The 23,544-nt window shown below is 42.7% G+C and overlaps 1 protein-coding gene and 1 long non-coding RNA gene across 2 annotated transcripts in view; one reads left to right on the top strand and one right to left on the bottom strand.

Annotated features, from left to right (window-relative positions):
• LOC143775665 (nuclear receptor ROR-alpha) overlaps positions 1 to 23,544 on the bottom strand; it is a 502,224-nt gene that overhangs the window by 454,904 nt on the left and 23,776 nt on the right. The gene's annotated exons all lie outside the window — the stretch shown is intronic.
• LOC143775666 (uncharacterized) overlaps positions 1 to 23,544 on the top strand; it is a 32,572-nt gene that overhangs the window by 1,048 nt on the left and 7,980 nt on the right. The window contains exons 2-3 of the long non-coding RNA XR_013215684.1: positions 14,308 to 14,559; positions 22,504 to 22,592. This is a non-coding gene — a long non-coding RNA (uncharacterized LOC143775666). The remainder of the gene's footprint in view (positions 1 to 14,307; positions 14,560 to 22,503; positions 22,593 to 23,544) is intronic.

Raw genomic sequence — 23,544 nt, 5'->3', positions numbered from 1 at the left:
AAAACGCGCGGAAACGTAGCGTTGTTGATTCCGCAGCATGTCAATTCTTTGTGTGGATTCCGCAGCGATTTACACTTGCTCCATAATAGGAATCCGCAGGTGTAAAACCACATGTGAAATCTGCATAAAATCCGCAAAGAAAACACGGTAAATCCACGGTAATTCTGTAGGTAATCTGCAGTGCGGTTTACCTGCGGATTTACCAAAATAGGTGCAGAAAAATCCGCAGAGGTTCCATCTACATGTACACATACCCTTAAAGCGGTTGGCCCTAATAAAATAAAAAAGCCTATACTCCCGCCCTTGCTGTCGGTTCTATGACACCTGGTACCCGGCGCTCAGTCAGTGCTGGCCCCACTGTCCACACCTTTGGACAAATTGTACGTGAAGAGGAAATCTAGGCTGCAGCTGATCTCGGATTTCCTTTTCATGTTCAATTTGACAGAAGGCAGGGAGAGTGACTTCAGTGCTGATTGGGCACCAGGCTCACGTGTCATCGCAACCACACAGAAGCCCTGGGGAGAGCAAGTGCAGACACTTCGTGAACGACGCCGACACGGGAGGTGAGTATCGGCTTTTATATTTTATCGGGCCAAGCATGGGGAATGAAAAGCATACCACCATCATTATTCTACTGTTCAGTGTGCCTGGGATGCAGTTACTGATGGCTCAGCCGTCCAATCTAATACAGGAGAGTGTTGAAGCTGGCAGTACTTTGATTGAGAGCTCAGTCTTCCAGTCTGGCTGCAGGATCGTGCTGGGCTCTCAGTGTTTTAGTTGACAGCTCAGCTGTCAATCTAAGACCGGGAGGTGCTGGCTGTCTCCAGGTGTTCATTATCCCATGTGATTGCCAGGCTACTAAGTGGGCTGTTAGTCCCAGACCTCTTCCTGACGTACATTCAGCTTTTGTGTAGTTTTCCTCCCTATGCCTTGTTTTCTGTTTGTTGATCTTTCATTGCCTGACCTTGGACTTTGTTCTGACCATCCGTCTGTTTAACCTCTTTGCTCTGATCTGCTATCCTCTTGGTATTTTGACCTTGGACCATTACCTGACTATGCCTTTGTCTCTTCCTTCGGTTTATGACATACCCTCATGGCTTTTGACTTCGGACTCCTTGACTAACTCTACTCACGGCTTGTCCATGAGAAGTGACTTAGCATCATAAACAACATTGGAAGAAGAACACGTGAATGTCCCAGGAATCTTACAGTCCTGTTGTGCATTTGAAATCTGTATCTGGTCTGTGGTCATTAGATGAGTGCAGGTTTTGTAGCTCATCACATAGCAAGGATTGGTGTATTAGAGGGCATTAAGCTACTGATCACAATATTTCTTAAAATGTTGAGGTTGTCTGTAGAATAGCAAGGGAGGGTCTTTGAATATTTATTCTAGCTGTTATCTTTGTGTAGGATATGGTGACGTTTTATACCAGTTTTTCTCAGCTCTTCAAGCTGTGGGCTGTGTCACCACCAGAGGGACATGATTATTTTTCTATTTTTCTCTATATTGAAGTACCATATATTCTCGAGTATAAGCCGAACCGAGTATAAACCGAGGCACCTAATTTTGACACAAAATACTGGGTAAGATTATTGACTCGAGTATAAGCCAGGTATGCATTGTCCCCTCATCTCCATCCTGGTATGCAAGGCTCCCTGGTCCCTGTCGTCGTATGCATGGCTCCGCGGTCCCTGTCCTTGTATGCATGGCTCCCCTATCCTTGTATGCATGTTTCATATTAAAAAAAAAAAAACATCCTACTCACCTTCCTGCATGCCATGATGCATCTCGTTCTAGCGCCAGCAGCTCTGTCTTCCAGCCGAGCAATCACTTGGCCCTGCTCATTAAGGTAATGAATATGCACTATGGGAGTGGAGAGACGTGCATATGCATTACCTCAATGAGCGGAGCCACGTGATCGCTTGGCACTGGAAGAGCTTCTGGGGCCAGAACAAAGGAGATGCAGTGCCAGCGAGGGCGCGCCGGTAGGTGAGTAGGATGTTTGCTGGAAGCCGGGGGCTGCGGCTGGCACTGTGCACTATTACAGCAGCGGCACAGGTTTTAGCCACAGCCGCCGGCTCCTGCCTCTGTGACCCGCTGCTCCACCGCTCCCCCTCCCCTGCCAGCTTCTGGGACAATTGACTCGTGTATAAGCCGAGGGGGCATTTTCAGCACAAAAAATGTGCTGGAAAACTCGGCTTACACACGAGTATATACTGTAATTGACTTCTAGGATTCCTTGAGACTCTAATCATCTGATCATCAGTGGAGGTGGTATGGTAGCCTTAGTTGTAAAATATATTTTTAAGATGAATTAAGTGTTCATTGGGCTGCAACAGATATGATTACATTTGAGAGCCTGGCTGTAGGCAATGGACTTTTTAATATGTTACAGGCGGAAGATCTCAGGTATGTAGGCAGGTCAGTTCATTTACGATACACAGATGTTTGGATTGAACCATTTTTAATTTTTATGGAAATATCCAGAAAATTGATTTCTGTATTTTAGTGGTCCAATGTCAAGTTTATGGTGGGATTAAATATATTGAATCTTTTGTGGAATTGTATAAGTTCTTGTTCTGATTAAGTTCAGATTTTTCAGATATCATCGAAGTAACAAAAGTAGTAGGCCTCATGCCCCCTGAGGAAACGATAACATTTGAACGTGAAATGAGCGTCGAGGAATGTGGCTGAGGTCAAGGTGGGATTTATCACTGAGATGAGTAATTACCCCCAATTACACTAATACCATGTGTTTATTTTTTGAATGTCTTGCATACGGAGCGATGTAGTAGCTATACTGATGGTACTTTGTTATTACAGTAATTAAGGCACTATACTTAAAGGCACATATACCCAATATACTTAAATGTACTTTATTTAAAGGCATATATACTCAATATAGGAGAAACAGAATATACTTATACATGCCTTTTGTCTCCTGTTTGCATTTGTATATTATATCCTGACCTTTTCTTCGGCAGTTTTTTCACACCCATGGATGTAATCATTTATCCATGATTATGGAACCCATGTATGATTTGACTGTACATAAGGAATTTATCCTTCTTTTTTATATAAAAAAAAACTAGAAATTTTTGTGATATTTATTCTCTAAATAAAACTCTTTTGTAATTTTTGGTATTTGTGACTCTGTTTCCTCCTTATTTATAAATGTAGGCCAAGGGTTTAAAGTAGTAGTATACTAAAAAAATCATTTTCTGCTTTAGTCATTAAAAGGTTGGCATATTGGGATGCCATGTTGGTGCCCATAGCAGTTCCGATGTGTTGTAGATAGAGCTCCTCGCCAAAAAAAGAAAAAGTTGTAAAACTGTTGAGTTTTAAAACAGAATCAGAAAAAATCCCATTGGCTGAAGAAAAATATTTAGAATTGAGAGTCCTCACTAGTTGATACCTTTTAATGGCTAACTGAAAAGATGGTAACAAATTGCAAGCTTTCGAGACTACACAGGTTTCTTCATCAAGCACAGACTAAAGCAAATTAAGAAGAATCACATAATTATGCACAACATAGCACAGAAAAAAAAACCATGGATAAGACAGTTATGTCCATAAATATTGGATGAGTTCTTAGATAAGGAATGTTTTATTGTCCTCTGATAGGGGTCTGGTTCTGTTATGATGACCCCTCATAGTCTGAGGGGCAAGTTTCTTAGTTGATGTAAAAAGACATAAATCCATGCGACACATTCATTCCTGCACTAGGACTGTCAAAGGTCGTCATCAGTTTATATTCCCATACTCTTCTGTCTCTCTTAGATTTGAAGCTACCTTTTAACACAAGTAATTTCATGTCCATAATGTTATGATTTGGGAGACAAAAACGTATTGCCACAGGTAGATCCATTCTTTTTTCTCTTATTGTGTGGCTGTGAGAATTCATTCTTGTTCTAAGCTTTTGCCCTGTCTCCACCACATACAGACCCCCAGTTGGACATTTAGTACAAATAATTAGGTACACCACAGAAGTGTCGCAGCTGAAAGGACCTGGTATCTTGTAGTCCTGATGTGAATTGGGGATCTTTATCTTGTCCGTGGTCATTATAAATGGACAGGTTTTACATTTTTCTGATTGCAACGAAAGGTGCCTGCAGCTGTTGGAGAGGACAGGGAGCTCTGGCTAACACGGTACCAAGATAAATATCTTTCCTGTATCATTGGCTGAAGAAACATTTGGCAGGCGTTTAGTTCATTTTCATGTGGAATGTAAAAATATAGGGCTTCCACATCCATGGTGGCTAAGATGGCAATCTTGAGGAGGAGAACTATAGTAGAAAGCTTTTTGTCAAGGTCTACGTCGTCCTGGAAATAGCTGACTTGTTTTGCTTACAAGGAGTTTAAGGACATTATCTACCCATCTTGAGTGTTCCTACCTCTGAGATGAATTGGCCTCCCTGTGTTGTCTCACTTATGAATCTTGGGAAGCATATAGAAAATTCCCATCCTAAGATTTTCAGGTATAAAGTACAAAATGTTTGTAAAAATGTTTTCTTTTTTTTCACCTAATGGAGTATCACACAGAGGTCAGGACAGATCTCCATTATGCCGATATATGTAGATTCCAGATATGGATGCAAAATACACCATCAGTGCTTATTAGTTTTAGCTCCCGACTACAAGAATTGGACCAAAAAGTTAACAATAAGATCAATAATTTAGACTGGGCAATAATAATTTCCAGCAAACCAAATACAATATGAGGGTGTGTGTTTAGCAACTGAAGGGGGACGATAGATGTATAATCACTTGGGACTGGATTCCCTACCATGCACCTGAATGGAGTCCCATGTCCCCAATTTGGATGAAGCATGGATAGGACATGTACATTATCTGACTTACGGAGACAGATGAATATAATGCTCAGATGGATGATGATAACTGCTCTTCATGGACCAACAACCTCTGCAATTAGAAATGGTCTACATGATCTCCAGCCTAAACCAAGGATAGCAGTAAATGAGGATGAGTTATGAGCAAATAAGATTACTGTTTTATGCAAATACCGAACTATTTGTAAATTTTGCTTATTTTGTTTTAGCGCAGACTGTGCAGAAGAAGTCGCCGTTTCCCCCCTTGTATATCAGACTTTTGTCAATGTTTTCTAGCCTTTCATTTGCTTTATTTTAATAACTTTTTTCCTCTTGGCATTGGAGATTACTGAAAAAAAAATTATATATATATATTTTTAGCGGTGTCACTTGCTCATCAATTTCAGTTTTCTGTAAAAACACTTGATTCTTACAGCAGTTTAGAGCTATTTCACTTTCACAGTCTTGTGACACTTGTGCCTTGAAGTAGATTTCCAGACATGCATTTAGAATACCTATAAAATATCAAGGCTTCAGATGCGGAAGAACTGAATAGAGCAATACTTGAAAAATGATAAGATACATTCAAAAGGGTTTTCCGGGACTTTGATATCAATGACTTATCTGTATGACAGACCATCAGTATCCTAGCACAGTGGCTATTTATTTTCCTTACAGGCATAGCCCTGTATGATTTATTATTGCAACTCGGCTCTTTCACTTACAGAGTTAGCAATAGTTTACTTGACACTTTAATAGTAACAGTACCTTTCTTAATGATTTGTTCTTGTACAATGTCCAATTACAGTGTGCTTAATCATGGTGTGTAAGCATTAAGTACCAAGCTAATAACTGCTACATCTATAAAGAGCTGCGGTACCAGGAACATCCACAAGAAAATGTACAGAGCTATGCCTGGTAAATGAAGAAGCAGCGGCAGAGATCATCAGAACATCATGGTCCATTCAATCAGATGATAGGTGAGGCTAGCAGGAGTCCCCCCCCTCCCCCCCCCAAAAAAAAACATTCCCTTTAGATTAGCGCCACTAAAGAACAGTATGCCGCTCACCTAAAATACTCTGTGCTGCTAAAGTTCTGCTGGTTCCTCTATGTAACTCAGTGTGGGACCTTGCACAAGATCAACATTCGCCTCTCCTTAAAAAATTCATGTAAAAACACAGAGAAACTGCTGCAGTCAGGACAAGGCAGAACGTGGGTGGGTAGTGCTGCCTCTGGGGAACGGGAATCTAGTATACAGAAAGGCTGACTGCAAAAGGAAGAAGTAGAGACAAACTACCACATCATCGTGGACTTGGGTTCAAGTATTAAAGAGAATATGTCAGCAGGTTTTTGTTATGTAATCTGAGGATAGCATAATGTAGCAGCTGAAACACAGATTTCAGGGATGTGTCACTTAGTAGGCTGTGAGCTGTTGTTTCCATACAATGAAAGCACTAGATTATGACTGCCTGGACCACAATGCACAGGAGCCCTGGTCTGACCACGCCCCCTCCTCTGATAAGCAGCTCGCTATCAACAGACATTGTACACAGAGAGATTGGTGTGGGCGGCGGGGTTTGCTTTCTGAGCTCTGCTAAATGCTACATCAAAAACTCTGTGTCACAACTGCTGCACCCAGTAAAATAAGTGACACACTGTTGGAATCAGGGTCTCTTTTCCAACATTATATTGCTCTCAGATGAGGTAGTAAAAACCTGCTGACAGATTCCCTTTACACTGTTGCTCTCTGAGTTCCGGTCTGGATATCCCCGGCGCAGCTGTGCCCCAGAGACTCTTCAAACTAACCTCAGACATTACTGCTGTATTCACCGCTAATAATCTAGAGACTACTTCGTTACATATCAGTCTATGTCATATCAGTCACTGGTAGCCAAACGAGCATATCATACATTCTTCACTTTAAATGTGGATAGCTGATAAATGTGCAACTATCAATCTGGTTCCACAATGCCACCTTGTTATTGTACCATTTATTGGACAGACATAGTGGGCACTGCCCTGTAACCATGGGATTCCAGGAACAGGAGACATATGAAAAATACACAGAATTCTTGTGAAATATCTCGCCCCTGGCAATAATAATTATTAAACGTTGCTGATAACCAGAGCTTTAGTTAAAGGGGAATTTCTGTTGTAGACATTTATGGCATATCTACAGGAGGTTATTTTTATGATAAGAAGCTATCATAGGCCTCAAAACCAATTTATCTGGAAACAATAATATAAGAAATCAGTATTTAACCAATAAGCTCACTGGTTACCATAATGGCAGATGTCTCAGCATGATCTGCCAGTCATACATGATATGGGTAATTAGCAAGAAGTTCATGTCTCTAGCCATCTCAATAACCCAGCATTAATGCATTGAAAAGATCTGACAAACTTATTTATCGCAAGTCTCAGGATTTGGACGATTGTGTTTTCTCATGCTTCGTCAGATCGTCCTTGAGTGAATAGACTATGTTAGGGCTGGCGGAACGCACCAAATAATATAAAGAAAGCTATAAGGTGCGTTCGCAGCCCGGGATCCATCGTGCAGAGATATTACCTCCTGCACGGTAATGGCAGACATTATATGGCGGTATAGTAAGAACACACACGGGTTAATGTCACCCGGCATGAATTAGAGACGGACCCTGTTGCGTCACAGGGCCGCAATACCGCAGAAAGAACGCTTGTGCATGGTCACAGGACTCTGCCACAAGGACACAGGGTTAGTGTCCCTCTAGACCCACTAGCGCTCAGCGCCGCACCTGCGCTGCCAGGGAAGACTAAATAAAAGATTTAGCGCACTGAGTGCACGCAGAACCGCTCTGGCGGATGCCACTAAACACCCTAACTAGGGACCGGAAAGCGCTCTAGTTGCGCACGGCACCGCACTGGCGAACGTTGCTTGTTTGACGCTGTACAATCGTGCTCAATGCTGGATGGCACTAACTGGCGCTAGTCAGCTCCAATCACCCACACTCAGTCATCAACGCTAGGGAAGGGGATCAATTAGGAGCTTTCACCAGAACATACATGCATCCATGCACACCACGATTTGAGGTTATACTATTATTATTGTTATTATTTATGTATATAGCACCATTGATTCCATGGTGCTGTACATGAGAAGGGGTTACATACAAATTACAGATATCACTTACAGTAAGCAAACTAACAATTACAGACTGATACAGAGGGGCAAGGACCCTGCCCTTGCGGGCTTACATTCTACAGGATGGTGGGGAAGGAGACAATAGGTTGAGGGTTGTAGGAGTTCCGGTGTTGGTGAGGCGGTAGCTTCAGTAGCAGTGATGAGGCAGCGGGGTCAGTGCAGGCTGTAGGCTTTCCTGAAGAGGTGGGTTTTCAGTTTCTGTCTGAAGGATCTGAATGTGGTTGATAGTCGGAAGTGTTGGGGCAAAGAATTCCAGAGCATGGGGGATATTCGGGAGAAGTCTTGGAGGCGGTTGGGTGAGGAGCGAATAAGTGTGGAGTAGAGAAGGAGGTCTTGGGAGGACCGGAGATTACGTGAGGGAAGATATCGGGAGATTAGTTCAGAGATATATGGAGGAGACAGGTTATGGATGGCTTTGTATTAGTAATTTGAACTGGATACGCTGATAAAATGAGAGCCAGTAAAGAGATTTGCAGAGGGGGGAAGCGGAGGAGTAGCAAGGAGAGAGATGAATTAGTCAGGCAGCAGAGTTAAGGATGGACTGGAGAGGTGCAAGGGTGTTAGCAGGGAGGTCACAGAAAAGGATGTTGCAGTAGTCAAGGTGGGAGATGATGAGGGCATGTACAAGCATTTTAGTAGATTGACGGTTGGATAAAGGACGGTTTCTGGAGATATTTTTGAGCTGGAGGCGACAAGAGGTGGAAAGAGCTTGGATGTGCGGTTTGAAGGATAGGGCAGAGTCAAGCATTACTCCGAGGCAGGGGACTTCCGATACGGGGGAAAGAGTGATGTCTTTAATTGCGATAGATAGGTCAAGTAAGGAAGATCTATGAGATGGAGGAAAGATGATGAGTTCAGATTTGTCCACATTGAGTTTGAGGAAGCGAGAGGAGAAGGAGGAGGATATGGCTGATAGACAGTCCGGGATTCTGGACAGCAGAGAGGTGACGTCTTGGCCAGAAAAGTAGATCTGAGTGTCATCAGCATAAAGGTGGTACTGGAATCTATGAGACTTTATGAGTTGTCCCAGGCCAAGTGTATAGATTGAGAAGAGTAGGGGTCCTAGAACAGAGCCTTGGGGAACTCCAACAGAGAGAGGGTGGGATGAGGAGGTAGTGTGGGAGTGGGAGACGCTGAATGTGCAGTTGGAAAGGTATGAGGAGATCCAGGATAGGGCGAGGTCTTTGATGCCAAAGGAGGAGAGGATCTGTAGTAGGAGGCAGTGGTCAACTGTGTCGAAAGCAGAGGACAGGTCCTGAAGGAGGAGTACAGAGTATTGTCCGTTAGCTTTGGCTGTAAGTAGGTCATTAGTGATTTTGGTCAGGGCTGTATCAGTTGAGTGATGGGGGCGGAAACCAGATTGAAGATTGTCAAAGAGCAAGTTAGATGAGAGGTGAGTTTGGAAGCGAATGGGAGCAGCGATATTGGGCGATAGCTGGACATAGCTGTTGGATCGAGGGTTGGCTTTTTAAGGATAGGCGTGATTGTGGCATGTTTGAAAGCAGAAGGGAAGGTGCCAGAAGTTAGTGATAGGTGATAGTGATAGGTGGAAGAGGTCTGTTAGGGATGGGATAAGAGTGGTGGTGATGTTGGGGAGGAGGTGGGATGGGATGAGGTCGAGCGCACAAGGGGTGAGGTGTGATTTGGAGAGGAGGCAATTAGGCCCCCCTTCAGCGATGTTGGATAGGGAGGTTATGAGGTTTGGGCATTGGTCTGGTATACAAAGGGGTTGTGGTGGTTGAACAATGAAGACTTGCCTTGTTTGGTCGATCTTATTGTTAAAGTGTGTGGCAAAGTCCTCAGCAGAGATGAGGGAGGTTGGAGGGGGGGGCGGAGGAGGGAGTTAAAGGTTTTGAATAAACTGTTTGGGGTTGTAGGATAGGGAAGATACGAGGGTTGTGAAAGTAGGCCTGTTTAGCAGAGGGTAGAGCAGATTTAAAAGCGAGTGTTGCCTGTTTGAATGCAGTGAAGTCGTCTTGCGAATGTATTTTCTTCCAATGCCGCTCTGGAACCCTGGACACTTGCCGGAGCTTTTTAGTTTTTTTGTGCCAGGGTTGTCTATTGATACGTCGCACTCTGCAATGAAGGAGAGGGGCAACTGTGTCAATAGCTGATGCGAGAGTGGCAGTGTAGAAAGCAGTGGCACTGTGTCGTGGAGTGATGATATGGATGCCAGTGGTAGGATAGAGTCAGAGAGTGTTTGGGTGTCTAGGTGTGCAAGGTTTCTGGGGGGGTGCGCATGTTGCTGGACATGGGTGACCGTTGAGGAGGACAGGGATGAGAAGGTGAGCAGATGGTGGTCGGATAGAGGGAGAGGGGAGGTGGTGAAGTTAGATAGATAGCAGAGACGGGTGAAGACCAGGTCTAGTGTATGTCCGTTTGTGTGGGTGGCTGCGAAGGACCACTAAGTAAGTCCAAAAGATGATGCAAACCTTTTATAGCTGCAGCCTTCCGGGACCTGGCTAGTGGTCCAATCAGAGCCTCTTGTGACCTCCAACCTCCAATGAGAGTCCGTCCCGCGGGCATGCCCAGTAGACAAAAAGCAGGACAGTCCCAGGAGCGTCTGCTCACCGCTGATTAGTGCTGGTTACAATAGCTGAACCTGGGACGGCAGCAGTAACCAGACGCTCAACATCAGATTGAGCAAGACGCTGGGACTGATGTCTCTGATGAGCAGGCTCCTCTGCGGCTGAGGAAGAATGGGAGACCGCAGAGGACATGGTTCGAGATTCACCCTGTGGAGCAGCGGGAACTTGACACCTGACACTCTGCACCTACTTTTAATACAAAAGAAGTTTCATGTAAGAGATCAGTGCAATATTAGGGATTGGTCTGGGCTCACCTGGTGGGGTGGATTCTCTAAGCCATAGTTTTAGTTGAGCAACATGGACTGGACACGATGGTGCAGAAGAGCGAGTCTTGACAGACAACATAAGGATCAATAATAATTACCAGGATAGGGAGGTTATAAAAGAGAGCAGACAACCAAGCAGAACAGAAAGCACAGATGACGCAAAGCCTAGTGTTTGGGTACACATGGAAGAAGTAACTGTATAGGAAACTAGTATCTTCCAGCAGGTAAGTAGTTAAAGACAGGAACACAGTCTCATATATTCCAGTAGGGAAAATTGTAAACACAGGTGTAACAAAGTAGTGAGTGCAGCAGGGCAATGGTTAACTATGTTAATGTATCTATAGGAATATATTTTAAAAAACTTGTAGCAAGGAAATGGTTAACCTCAGGGAAGCAATAAAGTATAGGCAAACTGGAGACTCACTTAAAGAGGTGCATTACTTTGATTGAACAGGCTAGAGGTACCTTCACACGAAACGACGCTGCAGCGATAGCGACAACGATGCTGATCGCTGCAGCATCGCTGTTTGATCGCTGGAGAGCTGTCACACAGACCGCTCTCCAGCGACCAACGATGCCGAGGTCCCCGGGTAACCAGGGTAAACATCGGGTTGCTAAGCGCAGGGCCGCGCTTAGTAACCCGATGTTTACCCTGGTTACCAGCGTAAAATGTAAAAAAAACAAACAGTACATACTTACATTTGCGTCCCCCGGTGTCCGCTTCCTGCACTGACTGACTGACTGACCGCCGGCAGTAGCAGGGCACAGCGGTGACGTCACCGCTGTGCTGTGCTTTCACTTTCACTTTGCGGCGCTCAGTCAGTGTGGGAAGCAGACGGCGGGGGATGCGAATGTAAGTATGTACTGTTTGTTTTTTTTACATTTTACACTGGTAACCAGGGTAAACATCGGGTTACTAAGCGCGGCCCTGCGCTTAGTAACCCGATGTTTACCCTGGTTACCAGTGTAAAATATCGCTGGTATCGTTGCTTTTGCTGTCAAACACAACGATACACGGCGATCGGACGACCAAATAAAGTTCTGAACTTTATTCAGCGACCAGCGACATCACAGCAGGATCCTGATCGCTGCTGTGTGTCAAACTAAACGATATCGCTAGCCAGGACGCTGCAACGTCACGGATCGCTAGCGATATCGTTACAAAGTCGTTTCGTGTGAAGGTACCTTCGGTGTGAACAGGACAGAAAACGACTACAATGAGTTGATAACCTTCCTGCTGAGAAGTATGTGTGGACAACACCTAGAAAGCTGAATTGAGCTTGGCTATAACATTGGCTGTCACATAGAAGTCAGGTCTAGCAGAGATGCATGATTAGACACCTATCTAGAACTGAGCCAAGTGAAGCAGAAGCAAAGTCCTGATAAATTTGGAGTAGATATGGACAACGCTACTTAAAACTCAATAACCAAAGGTCTGTCTAAGACTGCCTTAAAAGTTCAGAGGAGTTCTCCAGGCTACCTGAGAAACCAAGTGTGGACTACTGCAGGTAGTGACTATAGGTAAAGGAAGCAAGGCCCGGCACTGGAGCAAAGACAGGTGAATAATAGGAATGTTTCCGATTACAAGCGACAGGCAGACTATTTAATTGAACACTTGACTGTAATACAATCTGTTACCATTGCAAGACATAATGAATGTACAAAGTTACTCAACTCAACCGATATCTGTAAGAATACTGTAAGTTGTTTTTAATGGTGATCATATTGTTTACGGAGAAGGAACTAATTAGTGATTACTAAACCATTTAAATATCATAGCAATGAGTGTGCAAACACGTGTTAGTTGGCTAATAAAATTTTTAATATGGGAGTAAAAATCAACATTGGTTGGCAGCACATCCTCTCGTAGAAACAAGGTGCTGCCGACAATGGCAGGCGCGGTACTGCATAAGGAGCGCGCCTCTGACTGTGGAGCCCATATAACAGACGCCAATAAAATACTATCAATGCCCAGTTCCCCACCTCGCACCACTCCCCTTGGTGATGCACTAATTTGGATGCCCCAGCCGGCCAATAGTTCTTAATGGGGAAGGTGCCTGCGGCCACGCCTACAAGGGTTAAATCCAGGTGTCTGGGCCAGTAACGTCCTCTTATCCGTGTAAATTATATGTAATAATTTAAAAAAAAAAGGGTGTCTATATATTACTAACTGTTGTTAACGTTACTAAGTCACAGCGGAAGAAGCGGAGGAGGGCAAAGGTTCATAACCGCTCATTGGGCCAACTCACCTGTCGATCGTGGACAGGAGCTCGGCGCGAGCCGCCCGTTACGAAATGTAATTACCTTTTCTCTGCTTATGTAATTAATAAACTGTGACCGACCTGTTCAACCCACCTAGGACTGTGTGTGTTCGTTACGGGGTTGGTGGGAGGGGGGAAGGCACTGGTTACAGCACACAGGTCTCCACAGTCTATGCAAACTGTATAAGGACAGAACAAACCTATACCAGGCCTTTAGGTGAGTGCTGTAAATGTGGCTTTAGATATAGTAAGTTATCTCCTATCCACAGGGAAATAGAGCAATACCAAGTACATTGCTCTGCAAGCTGGGAACCGGCTCTACAGAACCCTTTTTTAATGGAGCGGAGATGCATATGCTTCACTTTCTCTCCATTCATTGTCTCTGGCACTGCCAGAAATATCTAATAAGGGTTAATGTTCTATATTTGGAATAACCCTTTGATTACATAAATACATTGAACACAAATAAACTTTGTTAAATGGGTTTTTAACTTTTAAAACTTTTTCATACACTGTCCTACATACGATCTTTTCTCCATACATTAATCACCACCTTTCACATATTTAACAGAAGGAATCCACTGTACAACAAAAGCGTTTAATAATGCACAGCATATGTTTTCAAAACTCTTCCATAGGCAGTGTTAAAAAGATGAAATATTGAAAGGTAAAAATAGTTCAGGATCTGCTGAATTATGTACTATTTAAAGCAACGATATGCAGCTTCACCTAACACATACATTTTTCTATTTCTATTTCCGTGATTTTCTTTTTTTTTTTTAATCAACAAATGTGTCTCATAGCAGTCACTATTCTAAATTATTTTATAAAGCACCAGCATGCATACATATTCACAAAAGTAAAAGTCTTTTAATGGGAAAGTGAATTTTCTTATAAGTTGTCTGTAGAGCTTCCAAGTAAATATCACAGAAGTCTTCGTAGCCTATGATACAGTTCATGCTGTTCTCACATCTGGGTTCAGGGCTTTGTTCAGTGCCTCAATCAAAGATATGGACAAAAATAATAGGCAATATAAGACTCCATGATGCCCGTTACAGTGTGGACATTATTATGGAAAATTATTGGACCCCATTGTAATAAACAGAGTTGATTGGGCACTGCTAGTGTCCATCATGAAACGCATCTGACACTGGGATCATTTTTGTTTTTCTACTTCATAGGACAGATCAGTAGAAATGAAGACATCACAAATGCTCAAAGAGCGATTTTTCATCTACAGAAAAATAGATTAAGAGTATGTTCACACAGACGTCTTCAATGTGGATATTCATGAAAATCTGCTACAAATTACAATTGAAGAGTATTCAAAGAGTATTTGAAGCTGTTTTTGATGTGTATTTTGATGTGAAAAGTCATCATGACGTCTGAACAAGATGGAGACGAAAAGACTCAGAGAAGAGATCCCCCAAAAGGTACCTGGATCTTGGAAATTGTTTACTTGTTGATCCTGACTATGTCTCATCACTACTGTGGTTCCTGTATGGTCCGCAGTCTGGTAATGACTGATAACAATTCCCAGCATCTCTTTACCATTGTTAAGGACATACTGTGAGTTGTAGGTTCATGAGATACAAATGTATATGGGCCTGATCACATGATGTCATAGACCTAATGGAAAAGGGAAGAATTAGCTGGGTAGAAAGGCAAAATGAGCAATTGTAAGTTCACAGTGCCATATAATATAATGACTGCAATATATTAAGAGAATAAAAATGTTGTTGGGAGGAGGAGCGCTTCTTTAAAAACAATCATATATCCCTTTATCTATCATGGGGTCTGTTTAGTTTAGATTAGGGCATCTGCTAAATGATGGGCAATTTCATTGAAACCAAACGGTCCCACTCCCTGTTGAGCTTCACCCCTAAAGTACATCAGGTAATTTTAATTTTTGCTCTTATTTTTGGTGAAAAAGGTGGGGATACTTTAGGGTTTCTTTTACCTCAGTCTCTGACCAATTCCTTTACTTGGGTCATTGAGGTGTGGGGGCACTGTCAGCTTCATCTGCCTAGGGCACCAAAATACCTTGTCCCGGCCCTGATTGCACACCGAAATTCTGAAAATACAATACTTGTCTGTAGAGTTTTCATAAATCCATGCACACAAAGCAACATGAAATGCACACATGAATTAGAACACGTTGCATTTTTTTCAGCATGTATATTCTTTTGTAGAAATGCTGCTGATATTGAGTCCTCATTTCTTAATTTTCAAGGCATATGATTAATTTCACAGAAACATTTGGAGCAAACTCCACATTTAACAAGTTAAGATTTTGAGACACATGTGGCAAGGTCTTCTACAGTACTCAGAGGGCAGCTGATATAGGCAAATGTGACCTGACCTGTCCATCAGACTATTCGAGCTGAAAAATAGTTTTCCCACGTGAAGTATTTCAGCCCTCAGTGACTAAAGACCATAGCGGCCTGAAATGCCTAAATGGTGGATATCTATTACAACTCTCTAAGAAGGTCTATGATATTATAAAATGGACTAAAATTAAAAGTTATCAGGGATGCTGGATGTTTTTCTCTGAAGTGCTTTCCTGTATAAAACTTTTCTCAACAGACCAACTTGCTCCAGGGTGAGTTGACATTTGTTCTGTCTTTTCTGATCTAGTTTTTCATACAAAAAAAAAAGATTACAGATATTCAGTTAAACTAATAACTTTTTTTCAATACAGTGAGCCTTCTTTCTTTCTTTCTTTCTTTCTTTCTTTCTTTCTTTCTTTCTTTCTTTCTTTCTCTTCCTTACTGGACCTAAAAAAATACCTATCACTACCTTTTTTAATTACAAAAATACTATCTAGCCCTAAACTACATATTTTTCAAAATAAAAATTGCTTAAAAAAACTGCAGCCTGTAAAAGGAGTAAAGGACCAGACTTGACTGGAGAAGTTGGGTCTGAACCACTGGTTTGTGGGATCCTAGTTATACTTACCTGGATTCTAAGAGCCTGCCATGTAAGCCTTTACTATTAGAATATGAGACCTCTCTTTTGGCTAAAGGAGCACTACCCGCATAATTAAAGGAAACCTGTCAGCAGTTTTTTGCTATTTAATCTGCAGCATAATATAGGGCAAGTGATCCTGCTTCCATTGATGTGTCACTTAGATTACTGGGTGCAGCAGTTGTGACACAATTAGAGTTCTTAGATATAGCATGTAGCAGGGCGGAGAAAGCTAACCCCACCCACACCACACCTTTCTGTGTACATTGTATAATGACAGTAAGCTGCTTATAAGAGAAGGGGCGTGGCTGGACAACTGCTCACAAGAGCAGTGATGGCAGTGATAATGTTCCAGTGATAAAACCTTCACTGTAAGCAAACAACAGCACACAGCCTAATAAGTGACACATCACTGTGCTTCAGTCCCTACCTCCTGCTGTCTTCAGATTACAAAGAAAAAACCTGCTGACAGATTCCCTTTAAATCAGCAGTTACTGACCAGTAACTTCCAGCAGTAATGATGCAGGCTGTGGTCCTTTAGTCAAAATTGTGAGGTCTTGCATTCTCAGACTAATGGCTGCCATGGAGGTTTATCAAATCCCTTAGCCCAGAGACTTGGACCCGAATCCAGCTAGACACTCAACTCTCTTACAGGCTGCAAAGAGACTTTTTACTCACTTATACTTAGAGAAAACTAAGCAAGGTTCAGCTATTGTTTTTTTATATTATAAAATGTCATAGAGAGGTGAAAGGAATTCCTCAAACAATGCTAAACTGCTAAAGTTTTCAAACAACATGCTTTGTACTGTATGTATAAGACATTGTAGAAACAAATTGCTCGAAAAATTGAGCCTATTGTATTGAAGAGGACGTGAATAGTGTTGAGCGATACCGTCCGATACTTGAAAGTATCGGTATCGGATAGTATCGGCCGATACCCGAAAAGTATCGGATATCGCTGATACCGATACCCGATACCAATACAAGTCAATGGGACACCAAGATTCGGAAGGTATCCTGATGGTTCCCAGGGCCTGAAGGAGAGGAAACTCCCCTTCAGGCCCTGGGATCCATATTAATGCGTAAAATAAAGAATAAAAATAAAAAATATTGATATACTCACCCTCTGACGCGCCCTGGTTGTAACCGCCAGCCTCCGTTCATAAGAATGAGCGCTTGAAAGTCCTTAGATGACGTCGCGGCCTGTGATTGGTCGCAGAGCGGTCACGTGACCGCAACGTGACCAATCACAAGCCGTGACGTCATCTAAGGTCTTTAAAGCGCTTGAAAGTCCTTAGATGACGTCGCGGCCTGTGATTGGAGCAATCTTTTATGAAATCCAGAAGACTGATCGACACGATTATCATGTAAATCCAGGCTAATTATCACTTATCAGAGATGTGTCGTTAGATATGGCCCTATCTACAGTGTATAGGCTCCAGGACAGACATAACGTTGGTACCACCATGGTGCCCAAGAGGTAAGGGGGCCCCAAAAGTAGGTGGAATTGTACATTATGATGAGCTACTGGGCTGCATGAAAATTGGGACTCAGAGAGACTGATGTTGAGGCTGCAACAATCAGAGAGAGGGTGCACATCCCCCTAGAAGACTTGGAGTTAGACTGTCATGTTGGTTAATGAATCGCAGTTCTCTTTAGAGATGGTGTGATTCATGTCCTAATTTAAATGGATTTCCTTTTCCTTCAGTGCTAAGAGGGCTAAGAACTCTTTCCATGCTGGCTGTGACCATATAGTCTGGTTGTTTTCAGCTGCAACTCAGCTCCCTCTATATTTCCAGGCTCTGGGTGTTTAATCCCTGCCGGTGAAAGATTCCTCTTCCTGTGCTGTGTGGTAAAGCTAAGTAGTTGAAGTTTGGAGTTGTGGTGTTCTGTAGTTTGCTGTTGTACGTGTGCATTTATCTCCTGGTCTCTTTTCCCATTTAGTTTATTTCTCCCTGTCCCCATCCTCTTCCCTATTGTTGGTTAATGCTTTTATATGATAGCGGTTTTCTGTTAACCCTGTTTTGTCTTTGTGTCTAGTTTACCTTTCATTTCTGTCGCAAGCCTCATCAAGTGGGGAAGGGACAGATTAGGGTTTTTATATAGTAAGGTCAAAGTCTTGGGTCTCTCTACCTTTAAGAGTACCCCGGGACAGGGATAGTTAGGGTCCCAGCTCCAGGGACAGTTTCCTTAGGGAAGACTGTCACAGCATGACAGAGGCAGGATGCAGCTGGTGGCACAGACCTGTTGGGTGGAGAAAGTTATGTTGGATGTCATAATTGTTCCACTTCAAGTTTTGCCACAATCAAAGTTTTATTGCATTAATATTGGAAAACCTTTAAATAAAATTCAAGCTGTTTTTAAAGAGAACCTGTCATGTACAGTAATGCTATTAACCTGTTGATATGGGGTTAATCTGCAGGTCAATAGAGTTCTGACACTGAGGGCTGCCAAATTGAGAGCCCAGCTACCGTGAGGAAATGGAGATTATTCTCCCTGGCGGTCTCGCTCTTTCAGTCCTAGTACTGTATCCACGCCTCCGCACTGACTGACAGCAGGATCAACATAAGAGCTGGCTGTCAGTCACTGCTGGGACGTGATTACAAATGCCCCTCTTTATGCACTGAGCAGTGACTGAAACCGCAACCGGCCAGCCAAAACCCTATGACTGAAAGACCGAGGCTGCTGTGGGGAACAAAGTTAATTTCCTCCCTGCAATGGGGCTCTCAGTGGAGGTGCCGCACAGTGTCAGAACGCTATTAATCTGCAGATTAACTCAGTGTCTGTAGGTTAATAGCGTTATTTTACACAACAGGTTCCCTTTAAGATCCAATGTCTGTTGGTGTCTTGTCAGTAAGACTGGTTACCCTCTGGACACAAAGGGTTGCTTGAAATAATGTCCGACCTTCCTGTCCCACTTCCTTAACCACAAACGAAAAAAGCACTGACCACACAATATATGCTAACAAAATAACTGACATATAGTCCTCATGCTATATGTGCATGGCAATACATTAATCATTATTCAAATTGTGTTCTAAGAGGTCAACTATTTTCATCAGTATTAGGTATAAAAAGCTAAAGTATTTTGGCAGTAAGCTAAACAATAGGTGCCAGGGCCAACCATGTCTCTGGGTAATGTGCTATCTGATCTGCCCATATGCATATGACGTGAGATGGTGATATGCACATAGCTGGGTCAAGTGCAGGATTATAAGCATATAACACTACATGCTTATAATTACTACTACCTATATAAAATGATCAATACTGATAAAGCAAACTAACCCAGGTGAATTACACATAGAGGGGCCTACATATGGTAATCATTCTGCAGATTTCCCCAGATACGTCACACACTCTGCTTAAAAAAAATAAAGTTTGCATATATAATTCTTTATGCAAATTGCCTCTTTAGAGAGATCGAGGACTAGGACTCTAGCGCCACCTATTGGAAGTAGCAATCCTAAAAGTCAATATCAACCCCTTAAGGAATCTTGCCATATGACTTAGGGTACCGTCACACATTGAAATTTCCATCGCTACTACGTTACGATTCGTGACGTTCTAGCGATATCGTTACGATATCGCTGTGTCTGACACGCTACTGCGATCAGACACCCTGCTGAGAATCGTACGTCGTAGCAGATCGTTTGGAACTTTCTTTCGTCGCTTGATCACCCGCTGACATCGCTGGATCGTTGTGTGTGACAGCGATCCAGCGATGTCTTCGCTTGTAACCAGGGTAAACATCGGGTAACTAAGCGCAGGGCCGCGCTTAGTAACCCGATGTTTACCCTGGTTACCAGCGTAAACGTAAAAAAACAAACCGTACATACTCACCCGTCGGTGTCCTTCAGGTCCCTTGCCGTCTGCTTCCTGCTCTGAGTGCCGGCCGGAAAGTGAGAGCAGAGCGCAGCGGTGCTGCGCTCTGCTCTCACTGTACGGCTGCACTCAGAGCAGGAAGCAGACGGCAAGGGACCTGAAGGACACCGACGGGTGAGTATGTACTGTTTGTTTTTTTACGTTTACGCTGGTAACCAGGGTAAACATCGGGTTACTAAGCGCGGCCCTGCGCTTAGTTACCCGATGTTTACCCTGGTTACCCGGGGACTTCGGCATCGCTCCAGCACCGTGATTGCAACGTGTGACCGCAGTCTACGACGCTGGAGCGATGACCATACGACGCTGCGACGTCACGAATCGTGCCGTCGCAGCGATGAAAATTTCAATGTGTGATGGTACCCTTAGGATAAAAGTCAAACCAGAATCTCAATTGATTCTTTGATTGATTGTGCTTAGCTTGGGTTGTTTACTTTGGATAATCACTTTTAGTTCAAAGAGTCTCTTACAGATGAGCTAAACTCAAAAACGTTAAACTTTAAAGTGTTATTACCATGTTGGACAATTGTGTTATTTTCATGGGACATGCTATAAATGTATATTAGATGCAGCTCCCACCAATCTTGAGAACAGGGCCCCACTAATATGCTTTTCACAGTGGAGAGGTGGTCAGAAGTCACCTACAAATGAATGGGAATTCCAACCAACTCTCTTCGGCGAGTATCAAGATCCCATTCTCGAGATAGATGCAGGACACACTGGTGGGATCCACATCTTCTATATTTATGGCATACCCAAGAAGAATGTAGCAGTGCAAAAGATGTCTGAACAAAGTACTAAGTAATAGGACATATCATAGGACTAGAGAATTTGCTCACATTTTTACAAATTGATTCCACCTTTTTATTCAGGACTCCGGAGCATTGCAAAAAATGTCACGTGGGATGAATACAACAACCAAAAAATAAGGCTATGTGATTTTGGCTTGAAATACTGGTGACAGCAGGTGAAGCAATAAGTGTTATCTTCTAAATAAGCACAGAGCAAATCCAAAGCCATTGTAAAATGAAGACACAAAATGCTCAATGTCTGTCCCACAGATTTAGCTGAGCAATGTGGCAATGTTAGCATCAGCTGCTGTCTACCTAGTGTTAGAGTATGAATATATTGGGATTTATCTTTCACACTTCAGCTTTACTGAATGTGTCACTGTTCTCTGCCAGTGGTGGGAAATATAAGATTTTAATTGTATCTGCTCCTGCAGAGGAGTTATGGTTGATCCCAGAGACTAGTGCTGCCTTTTAGCCTGCTACAAGCACGGAAGAAGAGACTACGTGTATGTATGTTGATGGCTGAGTCTCCTAATCCCTTTGATACCTTGCTACATCTGTATCTACATAGTATTAATAGCTATAGGATTAGAGCAAAGACGTTTTGCCAGACGAACTACACTAAAAATATATTAAAAAAAGTATATATGTATTTAAGGCAACATGGAGAAGTACAGGCTGAGTTATTTAAGGCAATCACATGATTCAATGTGATACACAGAGCCGGCTTTGAAGGGATGAATGTATGGGATAGGGAATATGGCGGGGGAACGGCGCTATCATCATCCTTGCTTTTAGCACATTTGATTTATTTAATACCAGGGAGGAAGTACCGTAATTATGTTTGCCCATCAAATGTGCATGACTTATGTAATAGCCATTAGTAGAACCATATCACTCTCTATACACAGTTATATTAGTAATAAATACATATATATTTATGTGCATGTATATATTATATATACATACACACATATATATGTATTTACTTATTTAATAGTATAATTGTGTACAGATATATATATGTGTATTTATATATGCATATATTTTATATACAAACAGATAAACCCACATACATATAGAAACACTTGTCTATATAAATCCTGAGCTAGGGTCAGACACACACTTTCACAGTGGATTTATTTCGATGCATTAGTCTATTTGCCTCTAATCCGTCTCCCTCTTCTCTTGCTGTCTTCCTCATTCCCTCCCTTTCTCCTCCTCCCCCTCCCGGCTCTATCTCTCCTGCTTTCTCTCTCCTCCTGTCTCTCTCTCTCTCTCCCCTCCTGAACCTGGTTACATAACAGACCAGCTTTTCCAAATCCTGCATTTCAGTCACCCAAATCCCTCTGGCTTAAATTCTCCCCCTGCAGAAAGAGAATCAGCCAGGAATCTCAGCAGAATGCCGCTTACTGAATTCCCTCTCAAACATTGCCCATATTAAATCTCTTCTTCCGTACACGGCCCCTCATACTGAATCAGCCATCTTTAAAATTGCAGTTAATAAAGCAATATTCGTGGTACAGGTGACACTTACAGCGGGCACCATGCAGACTGCTGCTACATTGTGGCCATTGCTTTGTAGTTTAGCTGGAAGAGTATTTTAAGAGTTCTTGGAAATGTAGTTTGGAAAACAGTAATAAAACAGATGTACTGTCTGCGAGCAAGAAAGTTCCTAAAATCGGTAATATCTCAGAGTAACAGTTCCCTTTTCTGACATGAATTCTTTCTTTATAGGGCATTTTCACATCACGGCAGAGGCCTTTGCACACGTGCTAATGTTTACTCTGCCTGACAGATGGAGTCCATCATTCCGCATGCTTACGGTAATTATCCAGCAGCAAGAAGATCTTGTGTCTAATTCCAAGATATTTATGTGATCTGAATGGAGGAAGAACGATACGCAAAGATATTTCCGTTTTTATTTTTACGTAGCAGTAATAATTGTGCAAGCTTGACACAGCATTGAAATGTCGGACTATGTACTTATCCTTCATCCACGGGCGAAGGAGCAAACATTCTGCAGATGTGGTTGGAAGGATCGGTGATAGAGACCACTTGTTACACACTTACAGGCAGGCTCGGACTGGCCCATAGGGTAACAGGGGAATCCCCCGGTGGGCCCCCAACCCCACTGTATGGGCAGTACGTGGCATAATTCACTTTATTCACTCTGTATAGAAAAAAGAAGCATCTCATTCATTAACCAAACTACCCAGTATATTATTATTATTATAAAGAGATATAGGTAAATTTGTGGAGGGTAGTGTAATATTTGTATGCAGGTGAAAAGTGGGCCCCCAAAGTCATTGTTACTGGTGGGCCCTTGGCACCCCAGTCTGACACTGCTTATAGGACATAATGTGCTACTTAATGCATATTTAGGACTTCCCTCAAAACCCCAACAAGCCCTCTGGAAAGTTTCAGCGGCAAAGAACTAAAATTTATTTACATTTGTTGATGAAATATCTGCAATCCACAATCTTTCCCATATATGTGAATAAGGTTTTTTCTGCAGCATCATGAAGGTTTAGAGCTGTGGGTAACAAATCTGTGACATGAGAAAATTCTCCTATAGTTCCCTCTCAACGCAATGTCCGCATCTGAACTACTAAAATTTTTTATTTGCAACCAAGAAAAATTCTTTCACAACAGGTCTTCCTTAAAATAAGGCAACCAATGCCACTGCTCACATTTAGGGGGCAAAGGCACATGACGTCTGGAATCTACACCTCAAACTTGGCTGATTGATCAAGAGGGACAACATGGTTAGCATTT

The sequence above is a fragment of the Ranitomeya variabilis genome, chromosome 5 (genome assembly GCF_051348905.1).
Source record: "Ranitomeya variabilis isolate aRanVar5 chromosome 5, aRanVar5.hap1, whole genome shotgun sequence".
Taxonomy (NCBI): domain Eukaryota; kingdom Metazoa; phylum Chordata; class Amphibia; order Anura; family Dendrobatidae; genus Ranitomeya; species Ranitomeya variabilis.
Note: the sequence above shows the minus strand (reverse complement) of the source record. Positions and strands in the feature narration are given on the sequence as shown.